The 26,422-nt window shown below is 39.5% G+C and overlaps 1 protein-coding gene across 1 annotated transcript in view; it reads left to right on the forward strand.

Annotated features, from left to right (window-relative positions):
- The first annotated feature begins 13,773 nt into the window (after nucleotides 1–13,773).
- SLC39A10 (solute carrier family 39 member 10) overlaps nucleotides 13,774–26,422 on the forward strand; it is a 104,643-nt gene continuing 91,994 nt past the window's right edge. The window contains exon 1 of the mRNA XM_034654882.1: nucleotides 13,774–13,826. The gene's annotated coding sequence lies outside the window, so the exon portion shown is untranslated. The remainder of the gene's footprint in view (nucleotides 13,827–26,422) is intronic.

Raw genomic sequence — 26,422 nt, forward strand, 5'->3', positions numbered from 1 at the left:
CATATAATTGCTAAAACTTAATACTATGTTTTCAATATTTTATTTTTTTATTTTTTTAAATTTTTATTTTTAAATATTTTATTTATTTATTTGAGAGAGAATAAGAGAGAGTGCACGCAACGGGGGGGGGAGGATTAGAGGGAGAAGCAGACTCCCTGCTGAGCAGGGAGCGGATCTGGGACTCCATACTGGGACTCAAGGATCATGACCTGAGCAGAAGGCAATCGCTTAACCAACTGAGCCATCCAGGGGCCCCTATGTTATCAATATTTTAAAGTTTAGTCCTTGTAGTGGTGACTTACGTGACTTTAATTTGTATTAACCAAATCAATAATGATGTTTACTTTGTCTGAAAAAAACGTTGATTTCATTTGTTTTTCTTTTCTGCTGTCCATTTTCTGATTCACTGATTTCTACTCTTTATTCTTTTTTCTGTTTTACTTTGGTTTACTTTGATCTTATTATTAATTCTGTTTTGTTTTCTTTGTTTTTTTATGGATAATGTAGGCATCAATCCTTAATTCTTAATTTGGTTGCTTAATGTGCAAGCTCTTACATCATTCATATTATTTATATATTTATTTTTTTTAAAGTAATCTCTGTGCCCAATGTAGGGCTTGAATTCACGACCTGGAGATTAAGAGTCATATGCTCTAACAACTGAGCCAGTCCTTGTTCATTTTAGATCTTTCTTCTCTTCTAATATGAGCACTTAGTATTATAAATTTCTCATCAAACTCTGCCTTAGCTGCATTACATACATTTTGCTACCTTGTGTTTTTATTTTTATTGATTTCAAAATATTTTCTTTTTATTTGAGAATTTTCTATGTATCTAGAAAACTAACTGCTTTCTTGTATCCTTCCCTTTTGGTCAGAGACAGTTTTTTTTTTTTAATTTTCAATCCTATCAAATTTATTGAGATTTATTTTAAACCTAAAATTTGATGCGTCTTGGAACGTTCCATGTAAAGTGACAAAAATGTGAATTCTGCTGTTTCTGGACAGTGTGCTCCGTATATGTCAATTAAGTCAAGCTGACTGATGGTACTAATAGTTTCTGTTTACTACTGCATCCCAAGTGCCTAGAACTGTCAGTTCTCTATAAATATTTGTTGAGTGAATGAATGAATACATGATCTGTATCGTGACTATGACTGTTGTTTTTATCCCCCACTTGGAATTCTGCACAGTGGCCTGGCTGGAGGATAATCTCAAAACAAATCAGTGTGCCTATCTCCCTAGCATCCCGACAACCACACTGGAGCAGTAGGGTGAAAGGCCATTCAGACTGCACGGCTTCCCTTACGTCAGTTCTAGCTCTGTCTCTGCAAGGTTTGCCGTGTACAGTATTCCTGGTTACTTAAACTTCAAGACATTGCTGATCATTGCTTTGTGCATGGAAACTGCCTTTCATTAATCTTCTGAAAGAAAACATCCAGAGGAAAAGAACTTACATACATATAAGGAGAGTCAGCCCAAATTTGATTTCAAGGTGGGACCTCTGAGGATGGGTGAAGGGAAGGGCCAGAGGAAAGGGCAATCATGGCACTGAAATTTTTAGAACATAAGTGATTGCAATTTTTTAAAAGATTGTATTCATTTACTCATGACAGACAAATTCAGAGAGAGGGAGGGAGGGAGGGGGGCAGAGAGAGAAGCAGGCTCTCTGCAGAGCAGGAAGACTGATGGGGGACTCGACCCTAGGCGAAGGCAGATGCCTAACTGACTGAGCCACCCAAGCACCCAGTGATGACAATTATTTAATGCACTTTCTCTTTACAAAGAGTTTGTTTCTTTGCATGAATCTTTTACAAGAGATGTCAGTCATGTCTGTGGCCCAGGAATAAAAATGGCAGTCCTTACAATCAAGATTATCAATCTTTTTAGGATAGCCTCACAGTTCCCCCCACCAGAAGTTATATTTCATGTTTATTTCTTTTCAAGTTCCAGGCAAATAAACATTAATTTTATTTTGAGACTTTTACAACACCCTTTAAAATTATTATGGATACACTGCATGTCAGAAAACCAGGATTTCTGGATTGGGTTTGTAACTGTTTTGTAACTGTGAAACTATTAACTAGAGTTATAATTTGTATCATCTCCAAAAGTGGTGAGAGCATTGTATTTTCCTAAATTAATGCATCTAAGTCCACATAAAATTTGTGCACTATTAATGTCCAGCTCCGCTTCCTGTCATTTCAGTCCTTTTTCTTCTTTTTCTTTAATTCCTTCCAAGGAAACCTTGATGGAAATCAAGTCTGGCCAGTTTTGTTATTTCTTCCCTCAAGTATAAGTGCTATCTTTAAAATCAGAATTCTGCTTGCTAGTCTCAAGTGCTGCTAATTAGGCCAAAACATGTCTTAGCCTGAGAATTTCTCTACATAATTTTAAGTTTTAATATGTAAGAAAGCCAGCCAAAAGAATATTAGATGTGGATTTTTTGGATTAAACCTATTGAAACCAATTTAACACAATTCGCTATAAAAACTTCCCTCTACCCTCTGAAATATTTTAATTAGATAGTGCTCTGAGTATGCAAACATTAACTTGACATATTCTTGTTTTTAGCTCATGGTCTCCTACATTTTCCCTTTGACTATTTTTTTCTCGTATTACTCCCACAAAGGGATTCTTTGTGGCTTATTTTTAGATAATCAGGAAGAATGATTCCACTCTGGTATGAAGGAGAATCATTCTGAATCCAAAAAGAACTGCTTAGATTTGAGAGCCTGAGGAGGCCATTATCACAGTTTTGGGGACCAGCACTGCCCTGTGGGAGCAGTTACTAGAAGAAGTGGCTTGTGTGAGGCCTCAGGCAGGGCTTCCTGAGCTGCTGTTCCCCTGGTGTGCAGGGGGAGGGGCAGAGGGAGAGGGAGGGAAAGAATCTCCAGCAGACTCCCCGCTGAGCACGGAGCCTGATATGGGGCTTGATCCCACGACCCTGAGATCATGACCTGAGCCGAAATCAAGACTCAGACACTTAACCAACTGAGCCGCCCAGGTGCCCCCAAACCACGATCCTTCTGATGCCAAGAGGAGGAAATGACGTTTCTCTTAAAAGGTGGTTATAAATCATGGTGCAGGTTTATAGTGATGAGTCCTCTATGTCACCTGTACTTCAGGATTAAGTTGAGCTGTTCCTGGATGGTACCTGGAGTCCCTGATGCCAACCTGCTTTTAAAGAACCTTTCACTGATTTATAAGTGTGCTTTTATTTTGAGGCTGCATAGGGCCATTAGCTGGTTGTGTAGAGTAGAAAAGGCACCCCTTCCTCAGAAGCAGGGGAATGCAGCCCTGTGCCAGGACCCTGCTGTCCCAGTGCCTTCGTGTACTCACAGCCCGCACAAGTCGGTATGTGGTTGCCTGGCTGCTCCATCTATGACCATGCCCCTAGCATCCCTCTTGGCAGGAAATAGTCTGTCCCGAATGTCCCTTGAGATCACTTCTGGATTATGATAGCTAGAACTACTGGGGAGTTACAAGACACATAAGCTTGGCAATTGTCACAGGTGCTGCAGAGAGAGGCCGTAAGGTGTGGACAGAAACCATGTCTGCTGTTTATCTTTGGTCCCTTAGCTTAAATTTCCTTCCTTGGGGGGGGGCTTCCTTTGCCAACCCCTCGGGAGTAGAGTCCCATTTTTTTCTCCTTCCAGGTGACACGTATTTGTGTGTTTATTTTGTTTATTACCTATCTTTTCAACAGTCTTTGTGAGGTGTTCACCAATACACCCCCACCACATAGCTACTACTTGACACAGAGTTGGCACTTGATAAACATTGGAAGGAAGGAATGTCTTCAGCAACCTCTGACAGTGGCAAGGATGAGAGGTATGAAGGCCGTCCAAAATAAGAAGAAGACAGGGAGGACAGCAGCCCTTGATCAGAGGGACAGTGGATTTGATTTCCCATACTGCAGCTTTCCTTCACTCTCACCTTTTTACAGATAAAGAGAGGTTAGGCAATTGATGTTTTTGATGTTTCATTGTTTGTTTTTAGCTAACATTCACTGAGAATGCCAGGCACTGGGCTAAGTGTTTTGTTTACATACATTATGTCATCCAATCTGTACAACAAGTCCTCTATGAAGTTGGTGTGATTATTATTCCATTTCACAAATAAGCAAGCTGAGATTGCGTATGGGGCTGATGGTATTAGTTATATAACATAATCAATGACAGAGTCAGACTTGAACTCAGGTCGCTGTGACCCCAACTATCCAACCCTTGACACGTTATTTTTTCCCCATTCTTAATAAACATTATTAAACACGCCTTTATCCTGCACACAGTGAGGTGGAAAGAGGTGCAAAGTGCGAGCATCTCTTAAAACTCCCCTAGCCTTGGTCTCCTGGCCCAGTCTTCATTTGGTCTTTCCAGACAGTGGAGGATTTCCAATTCTACCTGTGTCCTCATCTAGTAAATCACAGTCTCCATATTCCATTATCTCATTTTGCTTCCTTGGGGCTCACACTGTACACTGTGGGCAGACAGCGGTCTGCCTCATGGTTTCCACATCCCTGGCTAGGTAAGGCTGTCACTCACCCTCAGCAAGGGAGGCGGGGGCTGGTCGTTTAGCTCAGCAGCAAGAATGCTCAGTCTCTGGTGGGGTTTTTTCCCCCAAAGTTTTAATGAAGCCTTAAAATGGTAACCTTCTGAGCCTTTTTTCAGTTTTTGTTTTTGTGTTTTTTTTTTTTAAGAATTTATTTAATTTATTTGAGAGAGAGAGAGCACAAGCAGGGGGAGAGGGAGAAGCAGACTCCCCACCTGAGCAGGGAGCCTGACACAGGCCTGGATCCCAGGACCCGGAGATTATGACCTGAGCAGAAGGCAGACAATTAACCCACTGAACCACCCAGGGCCCCTACCTTTTTCAGTTTTGAGACTGTTGTCATTGGTGTTCCAGAGCCCTGTCAGCTTGGGACTATCAGCCACTCCCAGAAAAAAGCATAAGCAACTGCTCCCTGGACCTAATAATCAGGAATGTTTAAAGAAAATGGTTTTTAGGGGCGCCTGGGTGGCACAGCGGTTAAGCATCTGCCTTTGGCTCAGGGCGTGATCCCGGCGTTATGGGATCGAGCCCCACATCAGGCTCCTCCGCTATGAGCCTGCTTCTTCCTCTCCCACTCCCCCTGTTTGTGTTCCCTCTCTCACTGGCTGTCTCTATCTCTGTCAAATAAATAAATAAAATCTTAAAAAAAAAAAAAAAAAGAAAATGGTTTTTAAATTTTTTCACCCCACATGATCAAAAAATTTTTCATAACCAATTTTATAATATCTATGTTACAGATGCACTTGCTGGGTAGAACATTATGGTAATTATTTAAGATATGTGTGGTATATCAATACATGCAAATTGCATTATAACTTAAAATTCTTCATTTAAACATATGTGTTCAAACCCAAGGGAAAGGGAAGAAAAAAAGATGCATAAGTTGACTCCAAGAGGTTAAAAATCTAATTGTAATTATTTATAGCAAGACACAGATACAGTGGGATATCTTCTTCTTTTTTAAATCCTAACATCCCATCCTCAACTAATATAACACAGCAGCCTCCTACCCCCAAGACATGTGCTTTCATTTCCTTGCCCCTGCTGCTGATCGTTTGGTAGCTCACACCTTGCATATGCAAGAACAGAATAGGATACAGAGAAATGCTGCACAGTTATTGATTCCCCTCTTCCCCTCCTCTGTCTCTCCCTCCCCTGGCCCAGCTCAGTTTTGCAGATGAAAAAAAAAAAAATTAGGCAAGTTAATCTGTGGCTTTTCCAGATCTAAATGTGGGGTAACATGGAGACCTACGATCCAGTGATTGTCCAAACATTTTATGATCCTGTACACTGTGTAGAGAGGACTGAAGTCAGGCTCAAGTTTAAGCTGCATTTTATTTTGTGAACTTGTGAAAATTGCACAAAAACATTAATGTATTTTAATTATCCTTGATTATTATCTATGCTAGGTGAAAAGTATTTAAAATCACAGAAACATTTCTGCCTGCATCTTGAGGCTTATACCACCAAACATTAAGAATGGTTCATCATGAGCTCTTTCAGGAAAAAAAAAAAAGTATTAAACTGTTTTATGCTGCAATTTAAAAGTCCACCATGTTACTTTTCTTTATGTTGTTTTTGGTCACGCTACCTTAATAGTGTGCAGTAAAGATGAGCGTGTTCATCGAGACAAGGTTCTTCTCCATGCTAGAAATAGGAAATCTGAGCAAGGCCAAGCAATTTATTTCAGTCCAGCAAGGATTTATCAAAAGCCTAGGGCCAGGCTAGGTGCTATAGGCAGAGTACAAAAAGTAGCAGGGTCCTCGTGGGGAGCCGAGACAATACAGAAATGGCAGTATTATAGAGTAGGGCAATTATTAAATGAGATTTGCAGCTAGGGGAGGGGGAATGGGAAATATTTGGTGACAGGAGGCGGGTGTATGATATCATTTCAATTAAAAATTACTCTAGACCATGACCACCTCCAAGGTGACCCATACAGCTGGATCAAGCCTCACCGGTTTCTGTTTTGGCCACTAATTCTCTCCCACTCACACCTTTCTCTTCCATCTCCCTGTCCTTGCCCAAAGAAGAAAGAAACAGAAGGAAAATAATTTTCTTTCTCTTCAAATGCAAACTGTATTGTTCTGTCCTGGGTGGGTATGGTAGAGGAATATAGTCGTAGGATGAGGCATAATGCACAGTGAGAAAGTGAGACAAAACTTTCCAGATTTTAAAGGGAGCATTCACAGGAATGAAAACACAAGACGGGGAGCATATGAAGAAGAGGCAAAGACAAGACGTGTGTGTTGCCAATCACTGTAGTTACGGTGTTAGGAAAGGACCAGTCCAAAAGACCTTGTTTTATTTATTTAATCAAGTAATCACACTCTCTCCGACACTTTTGGATGGCAAGAGCAGAAATAAAAGTATTCATGAAGTCAGACTTGGAGTTGCCAGGAAGTAGTAAAGAATGCTACCTATGTGAGTCCTAAGGGAAAGATGAGCTCATGAATGGCATACAGATCATCACGAGGCTGAATTAAAATACATTAAATATGCAAGTCGGATATAAAGCCCTGAGGGTTATGCAACATAAAAAGAAGAGTTGAAGAACAACCTGAAGCTTTAAAAGGGGGAAACCTAAGATCCTCACTGGCTGGGGAAAACAGTTACTACTCACTCATCAAGGAAAACACCTTATATAAAGCTTGGGATCTGAAAACTCTAGCTCCAGCTGATCTAGATGAATGTAAATTTAGGAGGAGGGACCTGTTTTATCCTTGCATTTGTGGTCTCCACAGCCTCTGGACAGACGTGACAGGCTTCTATAATTTCCCTGAATTGGATTAAGCTGAAATAAAGAGGGAAGGATCCCAAATCATCTATTGAAATCTTCTTTGAAGGGTAAGTTTCATTTATTTACCATTTTTAAAAAAATGGTACAGTTACTTAGTAAAGTATATGCTATTGGCTAAACAGTTGGACGTTTAAAGATTTCATTTTTGGGTAACAGTGTCGTCAGTAGTGCAGGGATCATCAGTACAATGAGTGACAGATGTGCTCCCCTCCCCACCCATACCAGGAAGTCTCACATTCAGGGAGGGTGCCATGGAACAAACCTGTGATGCCAGTTCATGAATTGGCATCACCAGGGAACTTCATGGGGACCAAAAGTAAAAACTAAAGACTTTAAAATAGAATGAAGTAGATACCAGTCAAAAGGAAGAAATATGTAATTCCATACAAAGGAAAAAAAAGTGTGAATTAAAGTCAAAAGAATGCTGAGACTATGGAAAGCATTGAAAGCAGAGAAGCAGGTATAGGGAGATTTATTTGTAAAGACATTACCTTAAGGACCATAATGAGGACAAGGGATTTTATGCAGGAATGAGTTGGAGATCGTTCTCAAAATGATGGAAATGAGGTATTTGGCTAAAAAAAAAAGGGGAGCCAATGTAGACATTTCTTGTGCAGGTAATGATGGCTCAAAAAAGATGTGCAGAACCACAAAAGGAGACAGTAAACATTTTGGAATAATGAAGAAATTTACAGTGCATAGGTATACATTATTAAAATGTCAGGAATGTCCATTTACTGTAACAAGTAACATGAACAAAATTAGGGAGACAAATCTAGAAAGAAAGAAATAATTGTGTTTTGTTTTGTTTTTTTTTTTTAATAATCTCAGACATGGACCCAACCAGACATGTTGAGAGTTAAAGAGAGACTACTTATGGGTATGTTTAGGCTCACAAGTAAACTCATCCTAGAAAATTCTGAAGCAGAAATAACAGCACTCACAAACCTGAAAACCTGAATAATTCTACCTGAAAGCCAAAAGGACCTCCATTATTGAAAGAAGTCCTTTTATTCTATGAAAAAAAACTTTTTAAGTTCTGAAGTACTCAACATCCAGCCAACTGAGTTACTCGTAAAAAGTGAATAACAAAGCACCCGACGTTGGAATTCCGCATGTCTTTAACTGCAAAGATCATTAACAATGCAGCAACTAAAGATGCTGTATAGTTCTTTCAGAAACAAACTGACTTAATTTAAAAGTAAATAAACTAATTTCAGAAAAAAATGAGGAATTAAGAATTTAAAATCTGGTCCTGGGCTTTTCTTCCACATAGAGAAACTAAAATGAGAAGGGAGAAGAAAAGCCCAGTAAAGAAAAAGTGTTCAGTCAGGTTTTGAATTCTTTGGTATAAAGGACTGGTCATCAGAGTGTAATTGTACTAACAGTTGGATTTCACTCTGCTCCTTTGGGTTCCGTGTTATATAAGGAGAACAGCTTGCATTCGTACGTTTTTAAAAGTGATTTCATGTTTAGGTCCGTTGTACCATAAAAGTTCTTATGCTTGCTTGTTATTCCTGTAATAACAGAAATATTAGCTAATGTGCCCTTAAAAGCTTAAAAGATCGGTAAATGTAATTCAGTACCCAAGTTTTTAATTTTTTGGGTTATGTTATTATTTGGCATTTTCAGCTTTCCTTTCTACGGACCTCACTTTTTATTTAGATGAGTAAATTGTATTTTTTCTGCAGGTATTTGAATCCATTAATGACAGTGTAGATGCTTACACATGCTTTGGAAAAGTATGTGTGTAACCTTTTAAAAAAAAAAATCAACATTTTTCCCTGTGCACCTATTTGGAAGTATTCATCTACCACCCTGAGGTTCAGCTCTCTGCCAACAAAAAGATAAGTCATCAGCTTTTGCCCTCAGGGAGATTACCATCTATTTTAGCTGATGTAATTTACTGTATCTGTTTTTTTCAAAGGATGAAAGAATAATTAAGTTCTGCTTATGTTGAGTAAGCACCTTGCCTGAGCAGTAGTGAGATAAAATGGTTTTGGAGTCGGATGCATCAGGGCTTAGTACTTGATCCTTGAAGTCTGAGAGTTCACTATTAAAACAGGAATACTAATTTTTAGCTTACAGAGGTTTCATGGGGTTAAATGTAATAATGTCTAAAAAATGCCTATCCCGTAGATAAGCCCTAAATTTTTATTTTAATAGCCCTGCACCCCATATATATTATTTAAATGATGTGGTCGGCTTTAGCATTTCTATAATTGTCTCCATTCATTTTTATCTAGTATTATTTTACAATAATGAAATAATTTACAATTTTAAATAAGTTCATAAATGCCGTCAGGTTCTACTTAGCAGCACTTTGGGTGGTGGTGAATGAGGCAGCAATTTTGTTGTTAAAGATTCAAGAGACAATATAGGAATGCCTCAGTCCTTCCACGCATTCATCACCAGTCACAGCCTCTGCTGTTAGAAAGGATCTTCCAGGGCTGAGAAGGGTCCAGAGGGAGGAGAACAGGAATAATGGATTTGTGGTGCTTCTAAAAAGCCTGGAAGGGGGAAAAAAAAAAAAGGCTAAGGAGATAGCGATTTGTTTTGCCAAGATTCTATAAAAAAGAAGAGCACATAAATGATACCGAGAGACTTTGACTAGGAATAGATACTGGTGTTCCTCAGCCTTCTGCTTCCAATCCACAGGATCCATTTTGTGGTTTTTCACAGGGAGAGCAGAAGGCAAGTCCAATCACGTGCACACCTTTCATTCCTAGACAGCGCTTCTGCCTTCAGCCCTCCCTCCTTTCCCATTCTGTTGAACCGTGTAGAACAATAAAGTAAACTTGAGACCAAGCTTTATTTCTCTACCTGAAACCCAGATAGTCAACCAACACTGCCCACCTGATCACTCCTTGCCAGTGTCTCCCTCAAAAAATGATCACGGTATTTCCTACAAGAATGAGGAGACTGAAGGGTCTCCCTAATCAAGAAATTCTAAAATTTAACTGAAGTCCCTAAACCCTACCAGCGATTTGGTTTTTCTTATTCTTCAATTCCCCTCCTCTCTCCACATTCCATGTATGATGAGGGAGGCAAGGTTGAAAGGAAAACAGGTTGGTCATTTTCCCATCTTTTTTTTTTTTTTATACTGTCTCACTTTTTAAAAAAAGCTTATTTATTTAAGTAATCTCTACACCCAGCTTGGGGTTCTATCTCATGACCCCAAGATCAAGAGCCACATGTTTCTCCGACTGAGCTGGCCAGGCACCCCTGTGGTTTTAGTTACAAAGTGTTTATTGCGTGAATATAACACAATTTATTCTTCCCTGTTGATGAATAATTGTTTTCGTTGTTTGGCTATTTAAGTAAATCTGCTTGATCCCACTGTGTGTTCTTTTTTTTTTTTTAAGATTTTATTTTTAAGTAATTGCTACACCCAACACGAGGCTCGAACTTGAAACCCCAAGATGAGTCGCATGCTCCACAGACTGAGCCAGCCAGCGGCCCCTCCCATTATGCATTCTCCAGTTTCTCCAGGCCCCTCTGTGGAAATGGTGAATAGAACTGTGGAGAGTGTTTCCAAGACCAGTTAATTCTGCCTCATGTTAGTTTTTCAACTTATTTTGGCACCAGAATTCAAAGGAAGATAAAAATCCTCTGTTGCCTAAATTTGAGAGAGGGACAGAGACAGACAGACCTAAAGGGAAGGCAGGAGGCTGGGAGGAAGGAAAGAAGGAAGACAGGAAGGGAGGGAGAAAATGTATAGGTGTGACTTTTAATTCATAGTTCTTATTTTATAATGGGGTATCTGATCATCTTAATTTGCAATAACTAAATAAGTAATGCTTATATGATTACATGATTTTACTTCACTCTTGGAAATACTCCATGTCCTCTGGAAATATTTTAAGAGCGTTGTCATATCCCTTTAAGTAGTGATGAAATCACAGCGTCGAGTACCAGTTTCAGCCGTCTTCACTGAGAAGTGCAGCTGACTTTTGAGTATTTTTCCTAAAAGTTGTTTTTCTTTTTTAAACTTCATGAAGAATCCACGCTCTTTTTTTTTTTTTTTCTTTTTAAGCTGTTATCTATCTGACAGAGAGAGCATAAGCAGGAGGTAGGGCAGATCGAGAGGGAGAAGCAGGCTGCCTGAAGAGCAGGGAGCCCCACCAGGGGCTCAATCCCAGGACTCTGGGATCCTGACCTGAGCCAAAGGCAGACGCCTAACCATCCGAGCCACCCAGGCACCCAGGTGCCCCAAGAATCCACGCTCTTGAACAAAACCCAGGGAGACTGAGGAAAACAATGAAATGCATCTTTAAGTTTTCACTGTTTTGGGCACTGTTGCTAGCCGTCTTTATTGCTGACTCTGATCCTTTGATTCCTGATTCCACTTCCCCTAGATTTCTCTGCATTCGTTGTTACTTAATTTGCTTCCTCAAATGTGAAAAGCCATCAGACATTCAAGTTTGTTCCTTTAAGCCCTAGAATCTACATTAATAAATTACTTAGACTATTACCTAACCTGTAGCCCTTTTCAAAAATTTTGATACATAGATCACCTAAGAAACTGGCCAATTAAAATCATCAGTGCATGGTAATTAGCAAATTATTTACTCAGCAGTTTATTACAGAGATTTTAATTTCTATCATCAAGATTAAGAATAGTTTTTTAGGGGGCGCCTGGGTGGCACAGCGGTTAAGCGTCTGCCTTTGGCTCAGGGCGTGATCCCAGCGTTATGGGATCGAGCCCCACGTCAGGCTCCTCCACTATGAGCCTGCTTCTTCCTCTCCCACTCCCCCTGCTTGTGTTCCCTCTCTCGCTGGCTGTCTCTATCTCTGTCGAATAAATAAATCTTAAAAAAAAAAAAAAAAGAATTTTTTAGGATGGGGCGCCTGGGTGGCTCAGTGGGTTAAGTGTCAGACTTTTGATTTCATCTCAGGTCCTGATCTCAGGGTCATGAGACTGAGCCCCACGTGGTGCTCCAAGCTGGGCATGGAACCTGCTTCAGATTCTTTCTCTCCCTCTGCCCTCCCCTGCACGCTCATCCCTCTCTCTCTCTCTCCCTTAAAAAAAAAAAATTAGTTTTTTAGGGGTTTGTCTGGCTCAGTCAGTGGACATGTGACTCTTGATCTTGGGGTCATGAGTTTGAGCCACATGTTGAGTGTAGAGATTACTTAAAATCTTAAAAAAAATACTTTTTTTTGGTGTGTTTTTTCGTTTTGGGAATGCTGGCTTATTTTTAATTGTATTTTTGTTTAGTTATGGGGAAATATACACATTCTTTATAACATAATTAATATTTGAAATCAGATTATAATCGTTTTCAATTAAGTTCATGCCAAATGAACTTTGAGAGGCTTCATGATAAATTATATCAGCTCTTAGAACTTCTTATGAGTAGCCACTTGGTATTGTGGAATAAATTGGAAATGATATTAAACTAGTGACGCATGGGGGCACCTGGGTGGCTCAGTCAGTTAAGCGGCTGCCTTCACCCAGGTCATGATCCCAGGGTCCTGGAATTGAGCCCCATGTCCAGCTCCCTGCTTAGCTGGGAGCCTGCTTCTTCCTCTCCCTCTGCCTGCCAGTCCACCTGCTGTGCTCTTTCTCTCTGTCTGTGTCAAATGAATAAATAAAATCTTTCTTAAAAAAAATAGTGAACTGTGCAAACATGGCAAGCCAAGTTCTGGACAGCCCTTTAATCAAAAAGAGTTTTAAAGAAGAAAATGCAAATGACTTCTCACTTTACTGCTTTTAACCATCATAGGTAGAAGTTTAAAATATTTGCCTGTGATTTTTTTTCTCCCCTGTAGCAGTTAGGGCTGAGATGATGAAGCTTTTACGATGGGTGTTTGACCTCCCCACTCACAGGCTGGAAGTAGTTTTATTTTAAGGCAGAATGCAAAGTATATAGGCCAAAGTTGAGAGAGAAAAGATAAATATTTGCGTTGTAGGGCAGTGGCCATAGAAATGCATTAGACAATAAGTATATAAAAGGTTTGGCATTTATTACATTGCTTGGAAGGATATTTTGGAGTCTCCTGAGTTTTCTTGAAAACCACATTAGCAGCTCCCTCTGGGAAAGAGTTCTTTGCCCTAACCCACATTCCAAGGCCAACGTTCAGGCTTTCCTTAAAAGGTGCTTTTGTATTAAGCTGTCAGGAAATAGCCCTTTGTTTAGCTCTATGGTTCTGGGCTCAAAAAAGGCTGAAGTGATAAAAAATATAAATTGTGATTCTGTTAAAAAAAAAAACACTCTAGCTAGAGCTGGTTTTGAATTCCTATGATAGTGTTTAATGTGTTCAAGATTCTTAGCCTTTACAATTGGCTCAATGTTAGGGAGAAGAAACCTGTTGATACAGCTCCTTTAAGTGCTGTGGATTTCAAAACAAGGCTGTAGATAGCTCACATTCCTGTGGTGAGGCAGAGGGTGAGCGGAAAGCCTTCCCCGTTCATTCAAAGGAGGAGAAAGGGACTGAACTTACCTCCCAACAGGTGAAGTTAAGCACGTCCTGTAAGTGGATTGATTTGTTATATAAATCAAAGTTCTGTTCGCAGGGACCATAAACAATACTTTCTCATCTGGTACCTTCTCTTTTTCCACCCCACCCGCAAAGCTCCCCTAGCTCAAGGCTGGGGAAATATTCCTTTCTTGTTCAGAGATGCCTTTCTTCTTCCTTGTTGATAGCTTTTTTTTCTCTTTCTTTTTAGGTCTAAAGGAGATTTTTCCCCCTTTTGTCACATCTGTGGGCCTTGTCTAATACATTACATTGTTTTTCTTCTCCTTTGTTACTATTTCACATCTTAAAAACAAACCTGAGCTTTGTATCAAAACAAAATAAGTGCATGCATGCTTTTATGGGTGGTTTACAAAAATACCTAGTGTGTTTCAGAAATACCTGTGCATGTTTCAGGGCTGTGAAAGTTCAACAAGTTAAAGCTTTAGACTGATTTTTCATTTGCAATTAATTTTAGGTATTTATCCAGAGAAGTGATGTTTTTTAAGTAATCTTTCTGCAGAGGTAGATACAAACATGACTCAGTGCAACAACTTAACTTGAAAAAAGAGTAACATAAGAATTGTGGGAGAGAGAGAAAATGGTTGCTGATATTTTGAAAGCTATATCTTAGCATTGCTATTTGAGATTTTGTAACTGTTGTCCGACTCTTCAGCAATGGAGGAAGGGACTTTCTAGTGTGGATCTTCACCTCCTCTGAACTTGCTTTCCTCCTCTGTTCTGCCCACAATCTCAGAGGTCCTTCCTATTCAAAGACAATGCTCAGGCTGCTGGCAGTCTCCCGCTGGAGCGATGGGCTGCGCTGAGTCACCCACACTTCTATCCTGTGAGATCATTCATTCTAGGCGTAATGACATTAATTTTCCAGGAGGCAGGCTGGCTGGCTAGGGACACCACAGAAGGGATGAAGTTAAAGGACTTGAAATAGCAGTGGTACACAGCAGGAGCTCGATAAATATTTGTTGGATGAAAAGTCTTCAACTGTTTCCTTCGTGCCAATTATATCTCCAATCAGATCATGAGGGGGCAAGCTCGCTTTTTTGTGTTGCAGTTATAATTCCGACTTGTAAAATACTGAGTGAATGGACATTCCCAAAATTAAGTAAATAAGCTTGACTTAATTTACTTAATCATTTCAAGCCCTCCAAACCTTTGTAGCTTTATTTCCAACATACCCTTTAAATTTTGCTTATGGGAAATGGCAAGGCGGGACACTGAGCTGATGGGTCTCCAGGACCTCTATACCCCTAAGGAAGAGCAAGGTTGTATGTTGAACTTCGCCATATAATATTGTTGTCAGGGATGCTTTAGCTGCTCAAAAAACATTTTAAAAATAAATACCAGAAATCCACATTAACATTTCTGGTTAAAACAACCTAAGCTTTGGGCGCCTGGGTGGCGCAGTCGTTAGGCGTCTGCCTTCGGCTCAGGGCGTGATCCCGGCGTGCTAGGATCGAGTCCCACATCGGGCTCCTCTGCAGGGAGCCTGCTTCTTCCTCTCCCACTCCCGTGCTGTGTTCCCTCTCTAGCTGGCTGTCTCTCTGTCACAGAAATAAATAAAATCTTAAAAAAAAAAAACAAAAACCTAAGCTTTAGACAAACTCCACTAATAAACCATTCCATCTCTAGTGAGCCACTAGGCCCCAGTCATTTGGGTTTTTTTTTTCTTTCTTTCTTTCTTTCTTTCTTTCTTTCTTTCTTTCTTTCTTTCTTTCTTTCTTTTTCTTTTTCTTTCTTTCTTTTTTTTTCTTTTTTTTAGAGATTTTATATATTTATTTGAAAGAGAGAGCACAAGCAGGGGGAGAGGCAGAGGGAGAGGGAGAAGCAGACTCCCCGCTGAGCAGGGAGCCTGCGGGGCTCAGTCCCAGGACCCTGGGATCATGACCTGAGCCCAAGGCAGATGCTTAACCAACTGAGCCACCCAGGAGCCCCACATTTGGGGTTTTTTAATTGAAGTGTAATTGACACACAGTGTCACATTGGTTCAGGTGTACAATGTAGTGGCCTGCTATCTTCTGATGGCTTCTACCTGATTTCAGTTATTTGGGTTGTTGCCTGTACTACAAATGAAAAATGAGACCCCAGGGTGTCTGAATTCCCTCAGGGTAACTAAGGCTGATACTGCCTAATGAGTGGCCACTCCCTCCGAAGGGGACAAAGTTCTCTCGAGGAGGCCTTCTCAAACTTCCGGGCGTATATGAGAATACCGGAGATGCTGTCACAGTGCCGTTCTGGTTCTGTAAGTCCAGGGTGGGACCTAGCGTTCTGATTTTTAGCACGTCACAGGGGATGAGAATGCTGCTGGTCTACAATGTTATCACCTGGGCAGTTTTTTAAAACTGCAAATCCTTGGGTTTCACCTCCATCCCATCCCCCTACACCCTTCCCCAGTCCCGCTCTAAGTTTCTCATCAAATTGGCCTTGAGTTATGGCTGGAGTATGCGGCTTTTAAAAGCTCCCAAGTGATGCTATTATTCAGCCAAGTTTAAGAACCTCTAGATCTTGTGTTTAGTCAGTTTCTGCTTGGACCATTCACTTACATGTATCAACCGTCTGGTCCCTGTAGACACTTGTTTTTCTGAATTAAATGCTCTGCCCTTTTTTGAGGAAATCACATCAGCCTTTCAAAGCCCCTTTTCAAATACTACAGCCTTTTTCAGATATTTAACACATTTTAAAAATTCTTCTAGCACTCACCTTGCTCTGAATCCCATACAGCTTTATTTGTAACTCCTAAGGCAATGACCACATTCTGCCTTTTAATTATATGTGTATTTATCTTAGCCTCCTTAGTTGATAAACTACCTGAAGGCAGACATTGTCTCACCTCTTTTATCTTTCCTTGTGGTTTCCCAACCAGTGCCCCCACACAGTGCCCTGAGCATGCATTTCTTCATTTAGCAAGCATTCACCCAGAGCTGTGTGCCAGGCAGGCCAGGCTCTGGTGAGGCAAGCCAGATAATGTTCCCTACCCCCTCCAGGAGCTTAACAGTCAAATGAGGGAGACCGATATGCACAAATGATTTACAAAAACAAACGTAAGAGTTCAAGATGAGACAGAATCGAAACTCTTCCAGATTGGAAGGAAAATCTTTTTTGAGCAAAGGATTGAGATCTGAAGAATACATAATGATATATATATATATCAAGATAGAGAAAGCTGTAGCATTTGCATAATTTTAGAAAAAAATTAAATTTTTTTTCAATCAGAAATCTTCCTACCTCTATGCTCCATCTACTCAGGTCTCCAGAGAGGTGCCAACAATGACTATTTCTTGTGCACCTTTCAGACTCTTAAAGCATGTTCAAGCAAATGCATACTAAGCACTGAATTTTTACCTCTGAATTATGCTTTTTCCCCCTTAATAATTTATTATTTATTTCTTTTCATTACAGAGATACCTTTTCTTTTTCATGAAGAAAAACTTCTTTTAAAGCTGAGCATTATTCTGTTACGTAGCTGTATTAACTAGTGTGTCCGCAGCAGTTGGGTAGCTGTTGCAGACAATGCCACAATGAATAATTTTGAACTTTAGACGTTTTTCACATATGAAAATATATATATATTTTTAAAGATTTTATTTATTTTTTTATTTGACAGAGACAGCCAGCGAGAGAGGGAACACGAGAGAGGGAACACAAGCGGGGGAGTGGGAGAGGAAGAAGCAGGCTCCTAGCGGAGGAGCCTGATGTGGGGCTCGATCCCAGAGCACCGGGATCATGCCCTGAGCCGAAGGCAGATGCTTAATGACTGCGCCACCCAGGCGCCCCTGAAAGTATATCTTTAAGATCATTTTCCAGAAGAAAAATTGCTGAATTATGAGCATATGCATTTGTAATTTTGAGACATATTGTTAGATTGCCTTCCAAAAGTATTTTTTTTTAAAGATTTTATTTATTTATGTATTAGAGAGAGAGAGCACCAGCAGGGGGAGAGGTAAAGGGAGAGGGAGAAGCCAGCTTCCTGCTGATCAGGGAGCCCTATGCGAGGCTCTATCCCAGGACCCTGGGATCATGACCTGAGGGGGAAGCAGATGCTTTAACCGACTGAGCCACCCAGGCGACCCACCTTCCAAAAGTATTTTATCATTTTACATTCTCACTGGAAATACATGAAAGCCCCTTTCTCTCCTGCATCCTCAATAGTGTGTTATCAACTTTTTTGGATACTTGTTTAGCTCTACTAGGTACAAATAAAGATATCTTAATTTAGATATTAGAACTAATTTAGAACTTTCTTATTATGAGTGAAGTTAAACATCTTTTGATATGTTTAAGAGGCATTTGTATTTTTTTGCTGTAAACTTAATGTATTTTTTTTTAAAGATTTCAACTTTTATACTTAAAGTATAAAAGTATAAAGTCTCCATACCCAACATGGGGCTTGAATTTACAATCCTGAGATCAAGAATCACATGCTCTACAGACTGAGCCAGCCAGACACCCCTATACTTCCTCTTTTCATACTCTTTGTCTGGTTTTATATTCGGTTGGTGGTAACTTTCTTACTGATTTCTTTTTTTTTTTAAAGATTTTATTTATTTATTCGACAGAGATAGAGACAGCCAGCGAGAGAGGGAACACAAGCAGGGGGAGTGGGAGAGGAAGAAGCAGGCTCCTAGCAGAGGAGCCTGATGTGGGGCTCGATCCCATAATGCCGGGATCACGCCCTGAGCCGAAGGCAAATGCTTAACTGCCGTGCCACCCAGGCGCCCCTTCTTACTGATTTCTAAAAGCTCTTTATGTATTAGAGATTTTATACTTTTTTGATGCGTTACTAATAATTCTCCCAGTCTTTTGTATTTGCTTATAGTATTATGGAGTTTTTGTTTGTTAGTTGTTTGTTTACTTGTTTGTTTTTACCTTGTAGCTGATTTTGGTTTTGATAGAGTTAAACTTACCAATCTTTTCCATGATTTCAGGATTTTGAGTCATAGAATGGCCTAACCCACTCCAAGACTATAAATAAAATCTTCCTTGTTACATTCTAGAACATTTACAGCTCTACTTTTTACATTTAAGTCTTTGATCTTTCACATACTTTTGGCATATGATGTAAGGCATTCATCTAATTGTTTTTGTATGCCCATCTGCTGTCAAAATATCATTTATTAAATGATTTTTTAAAAAGATAACAGAGTATTGAGAAAGGGAAGTAAGACTCGAGTCTAGGAGACCAGTCCTAGGGAAATAAAAAAGTCAAGGAAATGAACAGCAAGTGAAGGGTTAGGGAAATTTAAATAGTCAATCTGTGTAGCAGCATGGACAGTAAATATATTACATGGACATTGCCATTGTCACCACCCCTTCATGGTAGACCTGGCCAGTCTGACATGATACTTCTTTTTTTTTTTTTTTTTAAGATTTTATTTATTTATTCGACAGAGATAGAGACAGCCAGAGAGAGAGGGAACACAAGCAGGGGGAGTGGGAGAGGAAGAAGCAGGCTCATAGCAGAGGAGCCTGATGTGGGGCTCGATCCCAGAACGCCGGGATCACGCCCTGAGCCGAAGGCAGACGCTTAACCGCTGTGCCACCCAGGCGCCCCTGACATGATACTTCTTAAAACATTGTTTCGGAAAGCTACTTCCTATTAATCAAAATGGATCCATTTGCCATCCCTGGTGTAGGATTTGATTCCCCCTGTTAATGCAGGGGGAAGAGAAGTGGCAAGAGAGGGACTGAAAAGGCAAGTGATGTCAGAGTCTTGAACGCATATTAAGCAATGGTGATGTCCTGTGGGGTTTTTTTGTTTGTTTTTTGGGGAGTTTTTGTAGGGCAGAAAGTGACACGATACATGTCGACAAAGGGGGTGGGGGAGAATGATGGCTTGAGAAAGAGAAACCAAAAGCTACTGTAGTAGTCCAGTCTAGAGATGCTGAGTACCTGAACTCAGCCAGTAGAGTGCAGTAGAGAGGAAGGCCATATTCAAGAGGTAAGCTCAACAGGACATGTAAGTGTTGAACTGTAGGAACTGGAAGAAATTAGCTGTAGGTAGTGGAGAAAAGGTAGAATACAAAAAAAACTGGTTCCTTGCAGTAGCACATGTAGTAGTTTGGAGACTGAGAGAACTTAAGAGGAGGAACACATTTGGGGGCGGAGAGATGATGATAATGGAATGAGTGTGGATTTCAGTCAGATATTAATACCGTATTTGGGCTGTTCATATTTGCCTAGCACTGGGCTAAAACTATAATGTGTTTAGCAATAAAAAGAAGAATTAGTGTTGATTCATACAATCATGCAAAGTGATTACTTGAGGACAGAAGCTGAAAAAATGACCTGTTAGGTCTGTGGATTCTCAATAGGAAAGATGACTGCCTCAGGAGTTGTGGGAAAAGATGAACTTGCAAACAGAGCAGGTAATAATGAAAACAACAAAAGCTGATAACGAGTCTACATAAACTTGAATAGGAAGCATGAGATGATCTTACAATAATAATTCAGTGTTAGCTGCCACCAGCCAGTCTCAGCATATTATGTCCAAGCTTGGGCTCCAGGACTTCAGACATTAAAATCCTGGAGAACATTCAAAGCGCAACAAAGATAATTAAAGGGTTAGAAATAATAGCTGAGGCATGAAAGTATATTTGAGTTAGCCTGGAGAAAAGAAGAACAAATGGTTACTCCAGTCACAGTAGATGAAAGCACTGTAGAAATAACTATTTCCTCAGAGTTTTGAGCAAGAGAAGAAGGGATTAAATTGTAAATTGATGTGCATGAGATATGGGGCAAAACTTCCTGAGAAGAAGGTTAAATCATAGATTAGAGTTAAATTTGGTAGTTCAAGTTATCTGGAGGTTGTGAAATCTGTCTGTGAATCTTGAGAGCATGGAGAACTAAACAGGAAATCCTCTATTTAGCAAGCGTTCTGTACTTAAGGATCCAATTCCATATCCCTGCCAGCAAAAATCCACCACAGATCTTGTGTGAGTTGCTGCCCTAAGATCCTGTTCAGGAAGGTCGTTACCACCGTCAATGCCTTTTTAAGAGCCATGCGTTAATTCCATAATTATTTTGAACCATACATTGGGACATTATTATTTTAGGTGCCAAAGATATAGCGTGAACAAAGCAGAAGAAATGAATGTATCCAAAGTTCATTGAGTATTGCCCTGTCTCAGGCCCTGAGCAGCTACCTGTTTAACTCGAAAACCACCTCTTTGAAAACTTGTCTCTTGCTGTAGTCCCTACTTGCTGGATCTCTGCCGTTTCTTCTCACATCCCTGCCTGAGTCTGGTATCTCAGAGATCAGTGCAGGGGACTGGAGAGTCCTTGCTCCAAAAATAAGTACAGTTCAAAAGTGTGGATTTATTATTTTTCAAATAGAACGCGGATTGCCTGTAGTTTAAATTTGTATCGAAAGCACTCAAGATGTAATTTATTCAGTGGGCTTCCTCATTTCTTTTTGACAATCTGCTGTCTGACTGGCACTAGTGAATTTGATAGCATCATGCTCAATGATGGTGCTTATTGGAGACTTATTTTAACAAGAGTGACTTTTTAAATTGTTCAGATAAGCAAAATTAGAATATACATCATTTAGGTGTTTATGTAACAAATGTAGATGTGCCATGTATTTTTAGATGTTTAATAATGTGGAATATTTGGAAGGCTGCTATGAGAATACATGTTTAGAAATTAGCTGAATTTTTAAAGGCATATTTGGAATTGGAAATTGATTGCTATATGGATTGTGAGTTCTTCAATTTCTTTGAAGATTGTGTTTGATGGAGTTCACTTTCTTGGTACTCAACACAGCATGGGGCAAAGGGCTGTTTACATTTTTGTAGGCCTATCAACCACACCAATTTAGAAGCTAGCTATAGACAGGGAGTCATATTCCTTCTGTTACTATTTCCAAATGCTTTGAAGCATCCCTGTATCACTTGATCCAATTGTCCAGACAGAGGATTTGGCAGTGGCAAAGGGTAGGAGGATTAAGGATAAAAAGTAAAGGGCCAGCACAATTAGGAAAAAATCATGTTTTTCTAATTGGTAAAATTTTCACCAATTCAGAGATGTGCAAACTAGACAAAATTCATTTGTAGTAGTTAAAGTATGAAGTGATCCAGCATTGGGACAGAATTTGGCCTGGAAAGTTAGATATTAACGGGTGGATTTTTGTAACTGTGTCACCAGGTAGACTTTGATGACTTTGATGATTTTTTTGAGAACAGAGAGATAAGGGGGGGAATGGGGATTCCAGAGTATCACAAAATTGTGTTTTTATAGAATAATTACCTGTGATTATCATAAATCCAATGACCAGCATAAATCCAAATATGCTAGGGCTTTAGAAACATTATCCCATTCAATCTTTGTAGACCCCTGTAATGTAAGAATAGTTTGCAGATGAAAAAAACTGAGGCCTTGACAGTTAAGTAATTTCCCCTGCTTAGAAAATTGTGAAGTTGGGATTCAGACTCAGATCAGTCTGGTTCTAAATCTGTACTCTTTCCTTATGTCACATTGGTTCTTATTATTATGCCTATTGCATTTTTTTAGAAAATGAGTGATTTGGAATTTCCCCATGAAGTTCTACATAACCAGAAGAACTCCAACATAACCAGAAGTGTTTTGGGTTAAGTAGACCTGCTAAAGCGAACATTTTCAGTTTGAGGCTATCAGATGGCAATACCAAAACTGCTACTAGTCAGCCATGTGTCCCAGGCACTGGTCAAGGTAATATTTTGAGAGCAGAGGGTTTAAGGAAAACTCAAGTGCTTGAAAGAGAAATTGTGATGAATGTGACAAAATGACTTGTAAATAAAAGCCAAAAGGCAGTTTGAAAGTTTGATGTCTGGGCTTAGGAACAAGCAGAAAGGGCAATGGCTAGAGAGCCCGTGGAGATAATATCACCAAGCAATGATGACACAAACTACATCAGCTAAGGCCAGAAAGCATGGTTGAGAGAGCTATGAGGAAAGTCAGGGTGAAAAATTGTATGAGTGATGTCACTATAATGGAATTTGAGATCCATTTAACAAAAAGGTCCATTTAAAAAAAAGTCCATTGTATGCAGGGCTGTTCTGCCAAAATTACACAAGGGCATGTGTTTTCATGACATGACTGATTTATCAATAATAGGACTTTTCCCCCCAAGTGTAAGTTGTATGTTAATACTTCTGTTTCAGGTTCATCTAGAATTGTGCTAGTGACCGTACAGGTTTTTATAAGAACATAGATTCTCCCCAACCCCTGCCACTCCAACCTTGCCCAGTATTATGTAATTTATTGTAAGCAGATTGTTTGTACTAGGAGTAAATGTATCCTTTTGGGCTTGGTATGCATGTCTTAAACAGAAGAGGCCATACTAAACCAAATATTTACTGTGAAGCAAATAACTGGTACTCTACACATAACCATGTCTTGAGTAATTTTTATTTTGGCTTTATATAGCTAAATTTTAAGGCAGCCCATTAATTGTAAGCTTTGCCTCTCAGACAGAAATGTGGCCCTGAAAAGAAAAACACTTTTGGCTTTATAAAATGATTTGTTTTCCAATTTTAAATGAGCCAAAATGAGTATACCATATTACATACTTTTATTTATACGATCACGTTTCTCGGCAACTTGCTTCTTCATCCTTTGAAAATGAAAGGGCCTGAAAACATTGTGAATATACTTGTAGCATTGCTAAAGAATTCCATCAAAATAATAATGTTTTAGTCATTGGTTAAAAACGTAAAACTCAAAACACACACACACACACCTTCTTAGGTATATGGATGGGGAAGAATTAGACCAACGACTCAAAATCTAAAATAGAAGCTTTGTCATTTCCTGAAAATTTGTAGTCAGGAAGAAGATAAAGGAGAAAGATCATTCACCAGTCAAAATCTGGTGACCCCTTCGGTTGTATCCATCGCATAAAAGAAAGCCTGTTTCCATTAATGAAAGACACTGTGTGGAGGCGCCTGTCTGGCTTAGCTGGGGAAGCATGGGGCTCCTGATCTTGGGATCTCGAGTTCAGTCTCCACGCTGGGGGTAGAGTTTACTTAAAAGCATAAATAAAATTAAATTAAAAACCAGAAACCAAATGTGGCAATTGCTTACCGAGGAGGAGGGAAGAGTGAACCTTATACTCACAAGTTGGCAAACTTTGAAAAGGCAATTTCAAAAGGTACTAATAACACATATTTGAGAATAGTCATAATCTTTGTCCAGTAAGGCATTATGGATTTAAGACTTTGTTGACAACTTACTCTGCTCAGCCAGTTACATAATAAGTGCTTCTTTACCACTTGCCATTCCCATCCCCATCCATTTATGAAGTATGCATGTGTGCAAGGCATGGGGATGAGAGATGAGCAAGAAAATGCATATATAAAAAAGGTCTCTGGGGGTGCCTGGTTGGCTCAGTCAGTTAAGCGTCCAATTCTTGGTTTCAGCTCAGGTCATGATCTCAGGGTCTTGAGATGGAGCCCCAGGTTGCGCTCTGCACTCAGCGCAGAGTCTGCTGGAGATTTGTCTCCCACTCCCTCTCTCTCTGTTCCTGCCCTGCTCATGCTTGCTCGCTCACTCTCTCTAAAAAAAAATAAATAACATCTTTTTTTAAAAAATCAAAATGAAATAAATAAAAAAGAAGGTCTCTGCCCATTCTGGATTTCCCAACAGATACCAGCAAGGTAGGGATATAAACAATTGAAGAAAGCTCACCAACGATAAACTTACCCAAGTTTTTGTAAGCAAAAGGAAGAAACAAAAAGCAAACTAGAGAGTTCTTAATTTAAGTGTGCAGGTAAGTTTTGCATTTTTGGCACTTATAACTTGGTACTGATGTGCTTTATACGATGAATGAGGAATTCTAATCTTTACAGAGGTCTAGGTCTTTAAAAGTTCCAAAGGAGGCCCTGTCCTGGCTTTCCTTATCTTGAGGAAATGAAACCCTCTGAAATTTTCTTCTGTTCTGTACTCTTTATTTTCCCCCTGGAGATAGGAGTCATATGATCAGAAAGCCTAAAATTTGTCTGACTTCCCTTAGGGAAAGAAGGCCTCACTCAGATAGTGGCATACTAACAGCAGTGAATCTAATTCTCTCTGATGATATAGTAGGGCTACTTTCTAATTTACCTCTCCTTTCTTGATGGCTTTGTTCCTGAAGTTTTGAGATGAGAGAGTAAGAAAGAAAAGTTCAATTTGATGTATAAAAGAAAATAATACAGTCCTTTTTTTCATGGTTTATGAATCTATATAATGTCTTAAAAAAAAACTGAAACAAGTCTTCTCTAATTCTGTGGGAATGAAAATAGAAGAGCTTCCTTTTAAAGACCATATTGCTTCTAGATTTTAGGGATTCTTATCACAGAGCAGAGACAGTAATTAGAAAGGGTCAGTTGGAAAGTAACTGTGCAAAGTGCAGATAAGGGTGAAGAAGATGTCAGGGAAAATATCATCAGTGGGTAATATTTTCCCTTAGTAAATTTTCCCCAAAGAGAAGATTTTTCTATATAGAGTTACTCATCTGTATCTCAGGCTCACAAACTGGCTGGTAAGTTTTAGTGGCAGGAAAATTGATAAATAGTTGTAGCCTGGAGATACAATTTCTCTCCTTGAACATAAATGTCTTCCCATGTCCCTTGGCTGTTTTTATCTCAAAGCATTAATCTGTGTTTCTTGGGGAAAATAAATTCATGATGATGCATCAGTAAATTCTCAACAGCTCAAAGATTGCCTTAAAATTGTATTTTAAAATATTACCTTTCTATATTAAATTGAGGGTTAACTGTTACCTAAGAAGTGATCTAAATTGGGAGCTTTTAACCAGGGATATGTGTAGATTCCAATTTGCTGAAATGACTGGATAATTTATTCCTCATCCGTCTCTCAAAACATTTTGAAATGATGGGTCTAGAAATCTGCACTAAAACAAAACAAAGCAGAAACCTCCCTCAATGACTCATGCTCCCCAAAGTGATTTATTTAAACAAAATAGCTACAACTTCAGTAATTGTCCATTCTTCCATTTTAAAATGGCATGAACGATGAAGACGCTCATTTCAGTGAGTGGCTGGTTTACGTCATTCTGTGTATCAGAGGCCTGGGGATGTGATTTGAGTAGTACCAGCTTCCCACCATTAGCAACACACCCTAAAGGCAATTATATTACCCAAATTAACAAAACTCAGCAGATGATGTAATTACCTGAGTAGCTGAAAAGTAAGGAAGAGAGACTTCTAAAAATATGCCAATTCCAACATTCTAGGACTCTTAGAAAAAATTTGTATTGCCCACAGTCAGACATGTTCTTATACAATAGGAAATAAGACCGGGAAGGAAATGGAAACAAGACAGGGAAATCTGAGAGAAGGAAGATGTATATATGTACATAGTATACTGAACGGCCAGATGTTGCCTTGAAAATCTCTAAAACTGAGGGGCAGCAAAAACCACTGGTGTTTTTAGGGAAGACTAGTAATGCCAAAGGTGGGAACAGATTGCTGTCGGTATGAAATTTTGTAGACTTAACATTTCTGGTAGTGTCTGCTCTTGGGTAATTTATTAAGTCCCTTGTGGAAGAAATCTGTGAGTTAGACCTATTAAAATAAACTTTGGAAATGAACTGCTGGTCTAAGGAACATTTAAAAAG

The sequence above is a fragment of the Ailuropoda melanoleuca genome, chromosome 2 (assembly GCF_002007445.2).
Source record: "Ailuropoda melanoleuca isolate Jingjing chromosome 2, ASM200744v2, whole genome shotgun sequence".
In the NCBI taxonomy this organism is placed as follows: Eukaryota; Metazoa; Chordata; class Mammalia; order Carnivora; family Ursidae; genus Ailuropoda; species Ailuropoda melanoleuca.